This window comes from Pollachius pollachius (assembly GCF_949987615.1).
Source record: "Pollachius pollachius genome assembly, chromosome: 3".
In the NCBI taxonomy this organism is placed as follows: domain Eukaryota; kingdom Metazoa; phylum Chordata; class Actinopteri; order Gadiformes; family Gadidae; genus Pollachius; species Pollachius pollachius.
Genome location: NC_136936.1, coordinates 31060997 through 31076339, shown reverse-complemented (window position 1 = coordinate 31076339; position 15343 = coordinate 31060997). Strand labels below are relative to the sequence as shown.

Sequence of the window (15343 nt, the reverse complement as noted above, 5' to 3'; positions counted from 1 at the left end):
GGTTACCATTGAAGTGAGCGCTGAGAGGTATGTAGATAAAGTGATTAATGTTTATATTAAATTAAAATCACTTTTATTGGATGAATCAGTGTACACATAAATGAATTTGACTCCTATCTAACTTTGCTCTCAATGTACATGCACATAATAAGCACAAACTTCATATTTTAAACAAAAATTATAGTTAGTGATAGATTTTTAACTGCATCCTTACTGTTAACAAAGAAGCATGACATTGACTTTGTAATAGTACACTGTTATAACTGCTTTTAAGAACAACATTTGAATAATTCAACTGTCTGTAGGTTTGTGACTGCCTCCAAAGTGATCCTGATGGCAAGGGGTCTTCAGAGGATTGTTGCCCGCCATCAAAGGAATCCATCCATCCATGAACCAGTTCAAAAACTGGTGGACTGTCTGATGGCAGAGATGCAGAAGAGGTTCAGCAAGGTGGAGCAAATTGAGAAGCTTGCTGATGCTACTTGTTTGGACCCAAGGTTCAAAAAGCAAGCCTTTGTGAACGACAAGGCAGCAGATGATGCTGTAAAGAGGATTACAGCTACTGCAGCACACCATCACCCTGGTCACAGTGAGGAGGAGGAGGAGGGTCAAGATCCTGCTGCGGCTGCCAGCGCAGGGGCCATGTTTTGGGAAGACTTCGATGAGAGGGTAGCAAACACCAGCGCTTCCACTTCATCCAATTCTGCCACATCAAGCATCTCAACTGCTGCCATGATGGAGATACGGGCCTACCTTGCAGAGCCACTCCTACCCCGCACATCAGACCCTCTGGCATGGTGGAGGATGTGCTCTCCGATATTTAAAAGTCTGTGTGAAGTGATGAAGACAAGACTGTGCATTGTGGCCACATCTGTGCCCTCTGAGAGAATTTTCTCAAAGACTGGGCAGATCATCACTGACAGACGGAACAGGCTCAGCCCCTCCAAGGTCCGCGAGCTTGTGTTTCTCAATGCCAACTTGCCTTAGAGCAGGCCTTAAACTGCTTAATATACTTGTGTTACTTTTACTTAATTGTGCAATATTGTTGTTGGTTTGGATTTGGGTTTATAAGTGTGTTTATAAATAAATACTTTTGAAAATTATATCAACATATTGATTTTGTGTTATACTCTGCCATAAAATATAATAATAATAACAAATGTAATAACAATAATAATAAGACACAATAAATGCACCATGTAACACTTTAAGGAACTTATTTATTTATACTTTTTGTCTTACTTAATTGTCTTACTAATTGTCAAAATGAGGATACAGGACACAAGTCACTTTATTGTGGTGTTTTTGCCTTCCTAGGTTTTCACATGGTTTGAATTGCTTGTGACATTGTGTGTATTCAGCAGCTCAGCTGAAGCAAACCATGTTGCCTTCAGTGTTAAGCGTTAAGAACCGCAGCCTTTTTTACAACGCCCACAAGGGGGCTACAGCGCCACCCGCTGTAAAAATGAACGAAATGAACGAAATGACTCAAAAAAAGATTCGTTCAATTTACTGACCGAGAGTTAAAGATCCGATTCAGTAAAAAGAGTCGAACTTCCCAACACTAATATATTTCCAGCCCAATCTGGCCACATTGATGGACAGGACTCCGGAAATGACGTGGACCCTCACCAGATGACGGGAAAAATAAGCCCGTACTGTAACATAGTTTTGCCTTCAAACTAAAAGCGCTCATCAGACATTTTGATATATATATGTCTCACCGACATATTGAGATACTCATGTGTACTTTATAACGCAGCCCCTTGTATTAACTCCTTGTACTTATAACGTTGCCTGAAGTCAACCGTTCGTAGGATGACCACAGAAGAGAAGCATTTTGTGTAAACTTTGAGTGAATCTTCACTTTGAAAAGAGAAAGCCCTGAAGACCGGAAGTGTTGATTTGTGTTCCTACGCGGCGCTTGACTAGCGTTGCCAGATTGGGCCAGATTTCCCCCGCAATCTGGCAACACTGCGCTTGACGCAGCAGCAGCCAGGTCCACTGAGAAAGACCAAGAGGGACGAGGACTCAGTGGGGCGTCATGGAAGGTAATTCTGCTTGTATTATATTAAATAATATTCTTTTCAGACAGTATCAAGTAAAATATATAATCCTTCTTTAGTCCCGTCCAGTGTCATGCGGAACAAACCCGTGTTATTGTTGTTAATGTGTGTTTAATATCCATAATGTGCGGCTGTCAGTGGACCGCGGGTCTGCTGAGAGGCATTGATATCATGTATAGAACATGAGTATGTATAGAATATGTATAGAACTATACATAGTCTAATAAATAAGGTTTTTCGATCGATGTCTTGTCCAGGGCAGAGCAGTGTGTTTTATTCCACTTCATCAGAGATAATACCGGCTGTTTTAATTAAACTTTAAAACTAATTGCAGGTGTTCTTCTCACAGTGGTTATGTAACACTGGACTAAACTGTGTTGCATATTGTTTTTAATCTATGACATGGTTATTAAGTGTGTGTTGTTGAGCGATTATATAAGAGGGGTCCTGAAGTGGTGACAACTGCTCTCAGATCTCTAGATATCTTAATGTTTTCATTCCGCTGTGCTGTTTAATTCTTTTCATGTTTTCATTCCGATGTGTTTTTACTTCATTTCATTTTTTCATTCCGCTGCGTTGTTTGATTATTTTCATGTTTTCACTCCTCGGTGTTGTTAATTCATTTCATGTATCCATTCAGTAAATGGAGTCCAGGTGCGGACAGTGATCAGCCTGTCAATGTTCTGCTCCGTCAGACTCTTCTAAACCCAGTCTGCTGCTCCACTCTCCCTAACTAATTTTCAGTATTTTGCAATGTTTTGAGTAAAAAACGTAAATGCCCGGTGGTGCCACGAAGTACCTCCCCCCGCAAACACAATGTTTTACTGAAGCCTCACACCCCTCAGGTGTCAAACCCTTTAGAGCTCTTCAAATCAGCCTATACTCAGTTTTAAACCATTTGCATTTCCCCTTCCAGTGCCTCATTTCCATTCTGTGTCTATTAACCATCTATTATTTATTATCTGACTATAGACTTGAACTATTGTTGTTGTCTCCTGATGTGTGGGTCCGGTCTTGAGTGCCCTGTAAGGTGACAAACAGATCCACTGTGTTAGTGTCTCTGTAACGGCAGTACAGTGAACACCATGGGTGAAACGGGTGTGCTGCTTAGATGGTGATGGTTAGTGGTGTAGTTACATAAACGCTCTGCACTTTGATATTGGATGGGAGGTGTTTGTAATGAAACCCAGCAGATCTGTGTTTGTGGTTATGAAGTCTTATTAATACATCATGACCAGCCCTGAGTGGTGTTGAAAAGCACACAGTGGCTGGTTGCTTCACCATAGTTGGTCTCTTAAATGAGCTGTTATTTCCCTTTAGAAACTATATATTACTACTCTAAATAATGCACATATTTCTTCTCAAGTGTCAATGAAGTCCATTTGTACTCCATACCTGAGCAACACATTAGGTGAAGCTGTTGTCCAGTTGTCAGTCCAAACCAAGCCAATGTGAGAATCATCATCCTCATCAGTGGGTCTGGCAGGCTGCTGCGCCGTCAAAGGAGGACTTCAAAGGGGGGCGGCGCCTGGAGGCTGGTGCGGTGGCAGGAAGCAGTGTTTACGTAATTGACGAGGGTAGCGTAGCATGGCTGTGAGGCAGCTGGCTGTCTAATCCTAGCCCCGGGACCTCAGGCCCACAGCCATGCTAATATGGATGCATTCTGACGCAGGGCCTTGGCTTTAGGTATAGGTTTAAACATTACACTCCATTTGACCTCTCTGTGGTTCGTTTGAGTCACGCAGACAGCGGGTATTGTACTGTTGACCATAACAAATATGAAAGTGAAATTAGAGAGGAGGCAAAGGAGTCAAAAGTATTCTTTTATGGCATTAATAATAATGAGAATAATACTACCAATAATAATCAAAATAATAACACTAATGTTATCAGGTACATTAAGCTACTGTATGATACGTATTGTCCCCCAAATAGCTGCCCCTTTATGCTCGTGTCAACATTGTGTGGAGAGGAGATTCCTCAGATCTCTCTCTCTCTCTGTCTCTCTCTGTGTGTGTGTGTCTCTCTCTCTATCTCTCTCTCTGTCTCTCTTTGCCCACCGGCCTGCTGTGTGACATTTCTCTAATTACCCTGTGTGAGTGTGAGCTCCCCAGGTGGGGTCCCACCTGCACATGCAGCCCTGTGCACATCCTCTCTGGAAACCTGGCTTCCGTTGTGTATCCGCACACCCAAGCCAGGAAACTCATGAGTGTTGGCATGATTCAAATGAGTAAACAAGCCCCTCCCATCATCTGTTCTCCCCCGCGAGGAGTGGTGTCCAGGCCAAGGATTTGGTGGTGGGCAGACTCTACTGGTCAGCCAGTTTCGGGATTGGCCTGCTGTGGAGAATTGGGTTAAGCCCTGGGACTCTTTCTTTATATATATGTGAGGGGTATTACATTGGGGGAGTGTTAAGGGGTTAGCTGGATGCTGCATTGTGAGTCCTGAGTGTGTGAGTGTCCAGGCTGTAAGCTGCTAAATGATATTATGGGAGGAAGGTTTCCATTTGGCCTCCAGAGGTTTATCATTGAGAGGAACGGGTACTGAATAAAGGTACTGCATGCTGAATCATATTCTGGGGATTGGTGTTATGGCTTAAGTGTATACACAAACAAACAACCTTATTCATGCTCTTAGAGCCTACAAAGACGTCTTAACTACAACATATATACTGCCTATTTATTTATACCTTGTACTCTGCAGAAATTATTTTCTTTCAACCCGACCTAAAGGTCTAGGTCCTATTTCTTTGTGATAATCTGTGTGTGTGTGTGTGTGTGTGTGTGTGTGTGTGTGTGTGTGTGTGTGTGTGTGTGTGTCTGCTATGATTCTGTTGCAAAGCGAGATTCTATAATTACCAGGGCCTGCAGCCCCTCATGGGAAATGCATTATCGCACATGAGTGAACAAGCAAGAAGCAGGACACACACGCACGCACGCGCGCACGCCTGGATGATGACTGGGCATTTAGGGTGTGCATGTGTGTGTGTAGACTCTTACAGCCTCTACATGTGTGGGTGACTCTTTCATTTCTGCCTGCAGTATACTCGTTAAATCTTCTATCATAATTTGCTGGTCAGCACTCATATGCATCCATATGGTCAAAATGTCTATTGATAAGCACACAACATCCAGAAAACTTCAAGCACACATTTCTTAAGTGAATTAAGGGCTTTCTTAAAAGCATATACCTGAAAAATCTTTGAAATTCTTAATTTATTATGAAGAAACCTTGTAACCGTTATTTATGAAGGAAAAATGGTTAACGAAGAAGTTCCCCTTAATGCCATACTGTATCTTGGCAGTCAGATTCTTGGAAACTAATGAGCCGGAATGTTGATTGCCTGATGAATTTCAGGTGCTGTTCAATGTTGTGTTTCTTAAATGAGTGACAATGACCGAATGTCATGTTCATAATGCTCTAATCAGGATTTGAACTCTCAACCTAAGGGTCACCAGTACAAGGCATTATCCCATTGCGCCACTGACATTCCTGAATTGCATGAAGCCTCATTCACATGGTGAAAATGTCTATTGATAAGCACACAACATCAAGAAAATTGGTGGGAGAAAATTTGCTGGGAGAAAAAGGCTGAACCAGCCTGCTGAACCTCACCCTTCTAAAAATGTAAAGGCTTTCTTAAAAGAGTACAGATCTGAAAATTTGCAATGCTAATGGTATCCACCTAATGATAGCCGTATGGTTGTTATGCAATAACAAAATAATCATATAGGCAAAATGGGTTGAGACTGTGGACGTTTGGCTTTTCTATGAAATTGTGGGAAAAGTAAACATTTTTAGACGCAGAAGACCAGGGTTTTATAGATGCATCTGATTCTAGAGATTAATATTATGAAAGAATTTTGAGTCCAGGTCAATCTGGTGAGGAGAAATAAGACTAATTCATGATTTTTTACAATAGCGCCACCTTTGGATGCAGTACCACAAATTTGGGTTTATGGGTAGTGGCGGTTATTGGTAATCATACCGTATCTTACGGTATAGGCTGCAGTATGACTTTTACCGAATTTGAGGAAAAAAAAAAACGTTACAGAAACAATTAGGGGACCAAGCAGCTTCGCTGCTCGGACCCCTAATTATCGAGTTTTTAGTTTTTATTATTTTTATTTTTTTACTAATGTTTTATGGAAAGGGCAGAACAGCTGGATGTATATCTGTATATTACTTTAGATTGCAACATTTTCTTTCTGACCATTTTGTGTATTTTGTTAAGGCGAAATTTTAAAGTTCTCAGTTGCAAAGTTTTTTTTGGGAGAGACATGCTGAATAAATACAACATGTTTTCAAACTCAAAAATAATCGTTTGCATAATCGTGATTTCAATATTGACCAAAATAATCGTGATCATGATTTTTCCCATAATCGAGCAGCCCTATCTTAACCTATACACATCCACCTGGTATACACATCCACCTGGTCTTAACCTATACACATCCATCTGGTCTTAACCTATACACATCCACCTGGTATTAACCTAAACACATCCACCTGGTATTAACCTATACACATCCACCTAGTATTAAGATATACACATCCACCTGGTCCTAACCTATACGCATCCACCTGGTCTCAGGATATACACATCCACCTGGTGTTAACCTATACACATCCACCAGGTATTAACCTATACACATACCAGGTATACACATCTATCTGGTATTAAGATATGCAAATCCACCTGGTCTTAACTTATACACATCCAACTGGTCTTAATTTATACACATCCACCTGGTATTAATCTAGACACATCCACCTGGTCTTAACCTAAACACATCCACCCGGTATTAATCTAGACACATCCACCTGGTATTAACCTAAACACATCCACCTGGTATTAACCTAATCACACCCACCCATTATTAACCTACATACATCCACCTGGTATTAAGATATACACCTCCACCTGGTATTTACACAAACACCTGCTATTAAGCTATACACACCCATACATTAATACATTTACACTTTACGCAGTTGATATACTACATATACAAAGTACGATTTCCAGTAAAGGGTAAGTACACCTAAATCCCCGAAGTTGACATGTATCCCTTCATCCCCCACCCTTCATCCATTATGTACTGCATGTATAAATCAGTAGAGTGGGGAGCCTCTGTGGGTATGTTTCTTAGCTCCTCTTCTCATTCCCAGAGCAACATCAATATTACAGCAGCAGGACACAGGAGCCTAGGTGGCTAGTCTTGTAATCCAAGACTAAATGTTGTTGTGTCCTGTATTGTTGCACATAGTTGCAGGCCCATTTATCAAGCCTGCATTGGATCACCTGGTGTGTTTGTGTGTGTGTGTGTGTGTGTGTGTGTGTGTGCGTGTGTGTGTGCGTGTGTGTGTGCGTGTGAGTGCGTGTGTGTGCGTGTGTGTGTGTGTGTGCTCATGACGACAAGACGGATGGATGAGGCTCTGCTGGGAGGAGAGCACAAGGGCAGAGAGGTGGTACAGTGGACAGATTCCTGTGGGAGGGATGCTGAACACTCATTGTTACGTAACGTCCTCACAGTGCGGCCAGGCGGGCGGGGGACCGTTGGTGGGCCCTCTAATCTCACAGGCATTATCTGTCAGTAGCAAGCGTACGCTGTACGCACAGGGCCACTGCTCTCTCTCTCTCTTTATCTATCTCTCTCTCTCGCTCTCTCTCTCTCACCCACCATGTTCATCCTCGACATTGAGTTGGATAAAGTCAGGTCCCGCTCCTTTTTGTCTCGTGGGTTCTGGCGATCTCCTCATTTAAGAATTAGCCTGTGCACATGTTTGCCCTGTTACACAAACACACACACACACACACACACACACACACACACACACACACACCTGCCTTCATCAAACTGCATCAGAGGTGGCGGTCAAGGTCTCGCTGCCTTACAGTATATAATTTCACATGATGTCAATGCCACTTTTATTTGTCAAAGTTAACAGACTAAACAGATTATTGACATAAGCTTGATTTGACTACACTGTATAGGGTATCTGATCCAAAAGGGCTGTCTTCACACAGAAGAGTCTTAGCTGATCAGATCCTTTCAGTGCGGTGTTCATTGATTGGTCGACTGCTCTGTTCCAATCAGACTCCTGGATAAGGCCAGTGTTGTCAGGGGACCAGGCCCCACGTGGGGGAACGGAGGAGATTCAGATAGGGACATGGGCAGATTTATCAGTTGGAGGTCATAGATATTTAATGATTCACTTTTGGCAAAAAATCTGAGGGCAGCATTTTGTGTGTGTGGGGGGGGGCAGACAGAGAGGTAAACACTGTGAGCCTGTGTGGCGGCGATGATGTGCCCTCTTTTATTTATGCGGGAGAGATGGGAGCTGTCAGTAGCGCTGTTCCGTTGCTGGTGAAATAGTAATGAGCGTGTAACGGAGCTAAGTGAGTGTGGCTTACATCCCACTCTGGTGGAGAGAGAGGCCTGGGGACCAGGGGCGACCCACGCCACAGTATGTCAGTTCGTCCGTCTGTCCGTCCGTCCATCAGGCCATGGTTACCGATAGGGCCGGGATGGAGGTTAGCTGACTGGCCCAGGTGGGGGGTCTTGAGTGTCACTGGTTAACTGACTGGGCCCAGGTGAGGGGTCTTTAGGGTCACTGGTTAACTGATTGGGCCCAGGTGGGGGGTTTTAGTGTCACTGGTAAACTGACTGGGCCCAGGTGGGGGGTGTTTAGTGTCACTGGTTTGCAAAAAAAATTCTCTAGAAATGTGAGTGTTTTGTTGTGAAGTGTGAGTTGGAGGCAATTTTGTTAGAAATGTGTTTGTATGGAATGTGTGTGTAGAGGATGGCTTGTTGAAGCAGCCTCACCTGGCCGAGTCTGATCTGGCTCTGGGGCTGGTTGAGGCTGCACACCTGGTGGGCATTAAGTCATCAGTGTGTACAGGTTAAACCTGCCATCTACACACACTCGGAAGATGTCCTGCATGGCAGCATTGATCCCAATGTTCATGTGTCATTGTCTGCCAGCTCTACAACAAACTTAAAAAAAAAAAAAAGCTCCCCATGTGGAGTGTAGAAAGGTCATTGCTACAGTATGCTAACAAACGTCAGCAAGCTAATTACGGTTTGGGCAAGACGGGTTGGATTCGTGGGGCTGTAATTACATTTTAAATATTTATCACAAAAAGTTAATTAAGGAGATGGTAAATGTTGAAACTTCAATTTTATTTAGAGCAGACTTCATCTGTTGGACAAAACCTTCTAAAAATGAGCTCAAATGTCAATCGTATTTAATGGGAGATTTGGCTTTCAATACTAACTATTCATTAAGTACTTCCGCTTAGGGCTGGGTAAAAATATCAATTCATCAATACACTGCAATTTATTTGTTCTCGATTCAATTTCAATTCAGAATTTTTGAAATCGATTATTTCCATTTAAAAAGAAGAAGCATACTCAGTCATTGTAATCTAGAAGCGAGTATGCCTAAATGTACATGCCCTTTTACATTTGTCCATGTTATGATTATTACTTTTATGCTGCAACTTTAGCTCAGGAACAATACTATACAATGGTCTATTCCCTTTTTGCTAGTTAAAGCACAATGAAATGGTTAATTCATTATGAAATGGTTAATTCTAAATAATATTTAGGTATTTTTGTCATCTGCACATATTATTGAATCGATATTGAAGCAATTGGATCAATATCGAATCGAATCGATATCGAATCGAATGAAGACCTAAAGAATCGAATTGAATTGAATTGTGAGGTACCTTGCAATACCCAGCCCTATTTCCGCTCAAACTACATTTCCCTTCAGTACTATGTCTGGGTTAGCGGTATATTTCTGGGTTTTCAACGTCCAAATTTTGTGCGTCCAATCAGCGAACGGAGTGGCAGAGAACAATGACGTTAAAGTCAGCTCTGGTTGACGGACATCTTCACGGACGGTGTTTGGTTTGTTTACAGCCTGTGCGCAACGTGATTCCCGACCAAACGTTAGTGATTGGTTATGGCAGATCCAGAGTGGCAGATCCAATAATTTTAAACTTCAACAGACTTTCCGCCTTCAAGTGAATTAACGCTAGCCAATTGAGTGGGTCCAGACTCTCTGTGCAAATTATATATATATATAATAAGTACGAGAATCTGGTAGGACCATGCTAGATTTTCATTACAAACAATCTTAAACTGTAGTGGATTGGCATCTTCTGTACTCTTTTATTTACATGGCTGCTGGATGTGTTGGGGCTTTGTGGGGTTATTTAAATGTCCAGTGGTATGTTATAACACTGGCTTCCTATAGAAAGGGCCTGTGCAGCCCCAGCACACCAGGAGAACGTAGCAGTGGGCCTTGTTGGTATTCCTCTGCAGTTCATCTGTCTTCAGTAGTGTGGAGCTGGGCTCGGAGGAGACGCCTCTCACCAAGTGTTTGTGATGCGGTCGGTGTGTTTGGCCCTTCCCTCTCTTGCTACGTGATGTTGTTTCCACATGACCGCAGAACATTGTGATCTCCTGACCTTTGGAATTTCGGCCAAAGGACAAAGCTAGAAAAACCTTCTCAGCCAAAGAAAAGAAAGGAGCTCTCTGACTAGGAAATGTTCAACCAGTTCTCTCGTTCTGGGGATTCCCCATCTTGCTTCTCCTTATCCGTCCGTGATCACGCGTGGAAGAGCTGGGGCAAAGGGGCCGTTTCCAAAGCACTGCATTGTTAACCTATTACAGAAGCTTCTCCTTCTACAGATCCATCAGACCCCCCCATCCCCCTGCCTGGTAGAAGCAGCGCCCTGCTCGGTCATCTGCAGCCTGACTCAGTTGAATCTGATTTCATGCCACGGGACGCGGGGCCAGAGCCCCGCGTTAAGCTGGCGTCATCCCCCCTGGACCAGGGGGTGCAAAAGCTGCCTGCTGGGGGGTGTGTGTGTTGGGGGTTGGGGGGAGAAGCTGGGAGAAAAAGGCTGAACCAGCCTGCTGAACCTCACCCTTCAAAAAATGTAAAGGCCAATTTCCACCAGAACCGCCACGGAAGCGGTACGACAGCGAAGCCGCTGTGTTCCGTACTGCCATCCCCACTAGAAGCGGTCCGGACGCGTTCCGGCTGATGGCTAAAGACGTGCATAATTACAATATGTGAATTGTAAAAAAGATTATGAATAGAATGATTCATACAATTCATACAATATTATTCCCGAGTTATAATCAACCCCTATATAATATATGTACATCGATATTATAACCCATTAAATACAGTATGATTTATTTTCTAGATGTCATGGCAACGTCGCAGTCTGCTCACGACACTGGACTTGCGAATAGAGAATAGACGAGGCATCGACGCAGACTTTCATTTCTTCTTTGCCACTGATTACCTATTGATACCATAGATAGACTGTATAATATTACAATACCCTGTTAGTGAATTGCATGGGGGTCGATGTGTGATCATCAATATTCATTAGCAAATCCAAACTGATGACTGTAGAAGTGTTCTGAGACACGGCTGCGAACCGGCAACCTTCAAAAATAGAATAGGCAAGTATAGTAAACGAAGTGCTGGTTTGGGGACGGTTCCGTGCCGTGCCGCAACTGTGTCAAGTGGAATAGCCTACATTGACTATAATGGTTTCTATTATTTTCGGCGACTGTTTTACTGCCATGAAGCTTCTGTGACGGTTCTGGTGGAAAATAGCCTTAGTGTTTCCATTCTAAAGCCCTCCCCCCAGGGGTCACCAGAGGTGTGTGTGGGGGGGATGTTGGAAGGGTATTGGAAGGATGGTGCTGGAGCATCTGTTCATTAAGCCCCTCTCCCTATCCATCCGCCTCTTATGCTACAGGCTCTGGTCCAGTGCCTCACCAGGCCTCCCCCTGTGAGAGATTATGGGGTGGACCCAAACGCACGGCACAAATGACCACAGACGAGAGCGGTAACAGTTAAACAGTTTATTAATTCAGGGTTGATTAAGGTTGGTGCTGGTGGTTGTAACCATTAGGGATAATCCTGAATCCACGGACCGGGTAGTCCGAACCGGGGTTGGATAAGTTCGCTGGTTGCCGAACCGACAGCCACACCCGACGATTCGGTGATGATGGTAACTCCGGCAGTAGTGCAGGGTTGAGGTATAGTCGTCATGGTGATGACTGGTAGAGAGACAGAAGTATTAGGGATGCTCAGACTTGAAAACTAGTAAACTAGAACACTAGGAATACAGGGTATGAAGAATCAGGAAGCTACTCAACAGGGTAAGTACAACTGACGATCTGGCGAAGAATGGTTGGAAGGCTGGGGTAGATATACTGGTGATCCTGATTGGAGATGACTGTCAGGTGCGGGTGATCAACGTGGCTGAATCGGGGAACTGCGCAGGCCACGCCCCCGCACATGAAACACTGAGACAGCAACAAACAGGGACAGACAAGACTGACAAAGAGCGGTACTAGCGGAAGCTAGGATCTGGTGGGAGAGACCGTGACAACCAGGGGCTCTGCCTACCAAATGCCCATTAGAACAAGAACCCAACCCAACCCGACCAAACGCCCATTAGAACCAGAACCCGACCAGGGGCTCTGCCGACCAAACGCCCATTAGAAGAAGAACCCAACCAAGGGCTCTGCAGACCAAACGCCCATTAGAACCAGAACCCAACCAGGGCCTCCGCCTGCTGTACGGGTCGGTGTGTGAGTCCATCTGACTGGGCCTGTTTATGTGACTGTCTTGTCACTCGTCGTAGTTGAATGGGAACTATTGGAGTTGAGTTGAACAGCAGAAGCCTGCCGCTGCTGTACAAGAGCGGGCAGCAGGTAGGAGGTTGGGGTGAATTCACGGCTTCACAAATATGAAACATTAAACAAACTGTTAAACACTACATCACACTAACAGCAATAGTCTTATCACTCTATATCTACTCCGAAGACACTTATATTATTAATGATGCTTTAATTCAAGCTGTAAAACCGCCTCCTGTCTCCTCAGTCAAAAAGGAAAGGATTTCCTTCTGATGCTAAACAGTGCCCTACTTTAAGAGAGTCCAGCGAGACCCTCAAGCCCAACCTGCTGTTCAGAACCCCCTCCTCTTCCTCTGCCTCCCACCCACCACTGCTCCCCCAGCTCATCATCCTTCCCCCTCCTCTTCCTCTGCCTCAGACCCCCCCTGTTCCCCCAGCTCTTCCTCCCCCCTCCCTCCCCCCTCCTCTTCCTCTGGCTCCACCTCCCCCCACTCCCCCTGCTCTTCATCCCCCCTCCCTCCTCTTCCTCTGCCTCCGGCCCACCCCTGCTCTTCATCCCCCCTCCCTCCTCCTCCTCTGCCTCCGACCTACCCCTGCTCCACCAGCTCTTCATCCCCCTTCCCTCCCCCTCCCTCAGTGCGTCAGGGTGCTTCATTCATGAAACTGGTTACACAGGCATCTGGGACGCCTCCCTCGCTCATTCTCATGCAGGGACACGGCGGAGGTCTCTCCCTCTCTCCCTCCCTCCCTCCCTCTCTCCCTCTCTGCATCAGGCTGTGTGCTCTGTGTCTCCTGCCTCAGAGTGGAGTACGGACCATGTGTTTGAGCTCTTTCTGCTGTGAGTAATCTGCAGCGCCTTGAGTGTGTGTGGACCAAGTTAGTCATTTAGAGTGTGTACTGTGTAGTGTGCATGTTGCCTGTTAAGAATTGTGTGTGTTTGTGTGTGTGGTCATGTTTTGACCTACTATCGTCACTGGGTATGTGAGTGTATCTCTCGCAATTTGCTTGAATTTTGCTGGTAAACTGTACATGTGCAGGGTTTTTTATGTAAGCAAAGTGTTGTGCATGTGTGCGTAAGCACTCTATCTCCTGTTCATGCGCCTGCGCTCGTGCGGACCCAGTGGAAGTGCTGCCCGGCGGCCGACCGCGGCCAGGGCACGAGCTGCCAGCTCCAGCAGTGCAGCCATTGTGTGTGCATACATACTGACGGCATGGTACTGCTAGCGCGGGGGGGTGCCTCTGCCGGGGTGTGTGTGTGTGTGTGGGCCGTGCGGTAGTTCTCCGTGTCCTGTGATGAAGGACAGGTTGCAGGGTCGGTAGGACCGTCCTGTTCCTCTCTTAGTGCCGCAGGACAAAAATGCCCCCCCGATCACTGACAGTTGTGTTCTCCTCATAAACACACACTCACACACACACACACACACACACACACACACACACACACACACACACAACTTTATAAGCACTTAATTTCATGCTTCATGTCTTTCATAGTCTTTCATGTCTTTCATATCTATCTTTCATGTCTACATCTGTTTATTACTTTCGTTTGTATGCAGAAATGAGTTGAGTGTAGCTCAACGTTCACAGTTTGCCCTCGTTCATACCGTGTGTGTGCGTGTGTTGTGACTGCGTATGTCCTCTGCGACTAAGCATCTTTATGTAACAGCCAGGATGAATAGCCCACAGACGGGCTTTGGAAGAGAGATGGAATGCATCCAAGCGAACAGTGAAAACACACTGAATACACACTTAAACACACTTAAACAAACGTTCTCTGAGTATGAACGTGCGTAATCTGACCCCATGTCGCTGATGATGATGATGATGATGATGCACTCTTACTGAGGAAGAGGGGGTGCATGCAGTTCACTTCATACTGACTCGGAGATTGACATAAAAGCCTCCTGAACCAGAGTCACACTAATGTGTATTGATTTCTGAGCCTGCGTGTCAAACCTTCTTATATTCTGCTCTCCTGCCCTCACCTCCTCTCAGCTCGCTCTCCTTCTCCTCGCGTCGCCATCTGGTTGCCCCGCCGATGTTTCCACAATTAAACCCGTGTCAGTCACAACCAGCCTCCTGCAATACGGCCATGTAGCCCTGCTTCTGTCTGCGAGTCTCTGTGTGTCTGTGTGTTTGTCTGTGTGAGTATGTGTGTGTGTGTGTGTCTGTGTCAGTGTGTTTCTGTTTGTGCATCTGTGTGTGTGTGTTTTTGTGTGTCTGTGTGTGTGTCTGTGAGTGTATGAGTGTGTATGTATGAGTTTCTGTGTGTGTGTGTGTGTGTGTGTGTGTGTGTGTGTGTGTGTGTGTGTGTGTGTGTGTGTGTGTGCCTCTCTCAGCCCTTATTGTAGTGGAGCTGAGCTGGCGGCCTCCATTAAAGACGCACAAGGGGGATTGTTGTGGCAGCAGCTGCTGGTAAGTGTAGGGCAGAATGTGTGTGTGTCGGAGTGTGGGTGTGCATATAGTGTGTGTGTGTGTTTGCGCGTAATGTGTGTGTGTGGGTGCAGGGCAGACAGGCACAGGTCACATGGAGCCAGCTCCTCTTGTGTCCTTTGTTGTCGCTGTTGGGCAGCCTGTCCCCATCCA

General features: G+C 45.1%; 1 protein-coding gene across 1 annotated transcript in view; it reads left to right on the top strand.

The window, feature by feature from the left end:
- The first annotated feature begins 2008 nt into the window (after positions 1–2008).
- The window catches only part of map3k13 (mitogen-activated protein kinase kinase kinase 13), a 51279-nt gene continuing 37944 nt past the window's right edge, over positions 2009–15343 (top strand). The window contains exon 1 of the mRNA XM_079733960.1: positions 2009–2051. The gene's annotated coding sequence lies outside the window, so the exon portion shown is untranslated. The remainder of the gene's footprint in view (positions 2052–15343) is intronic.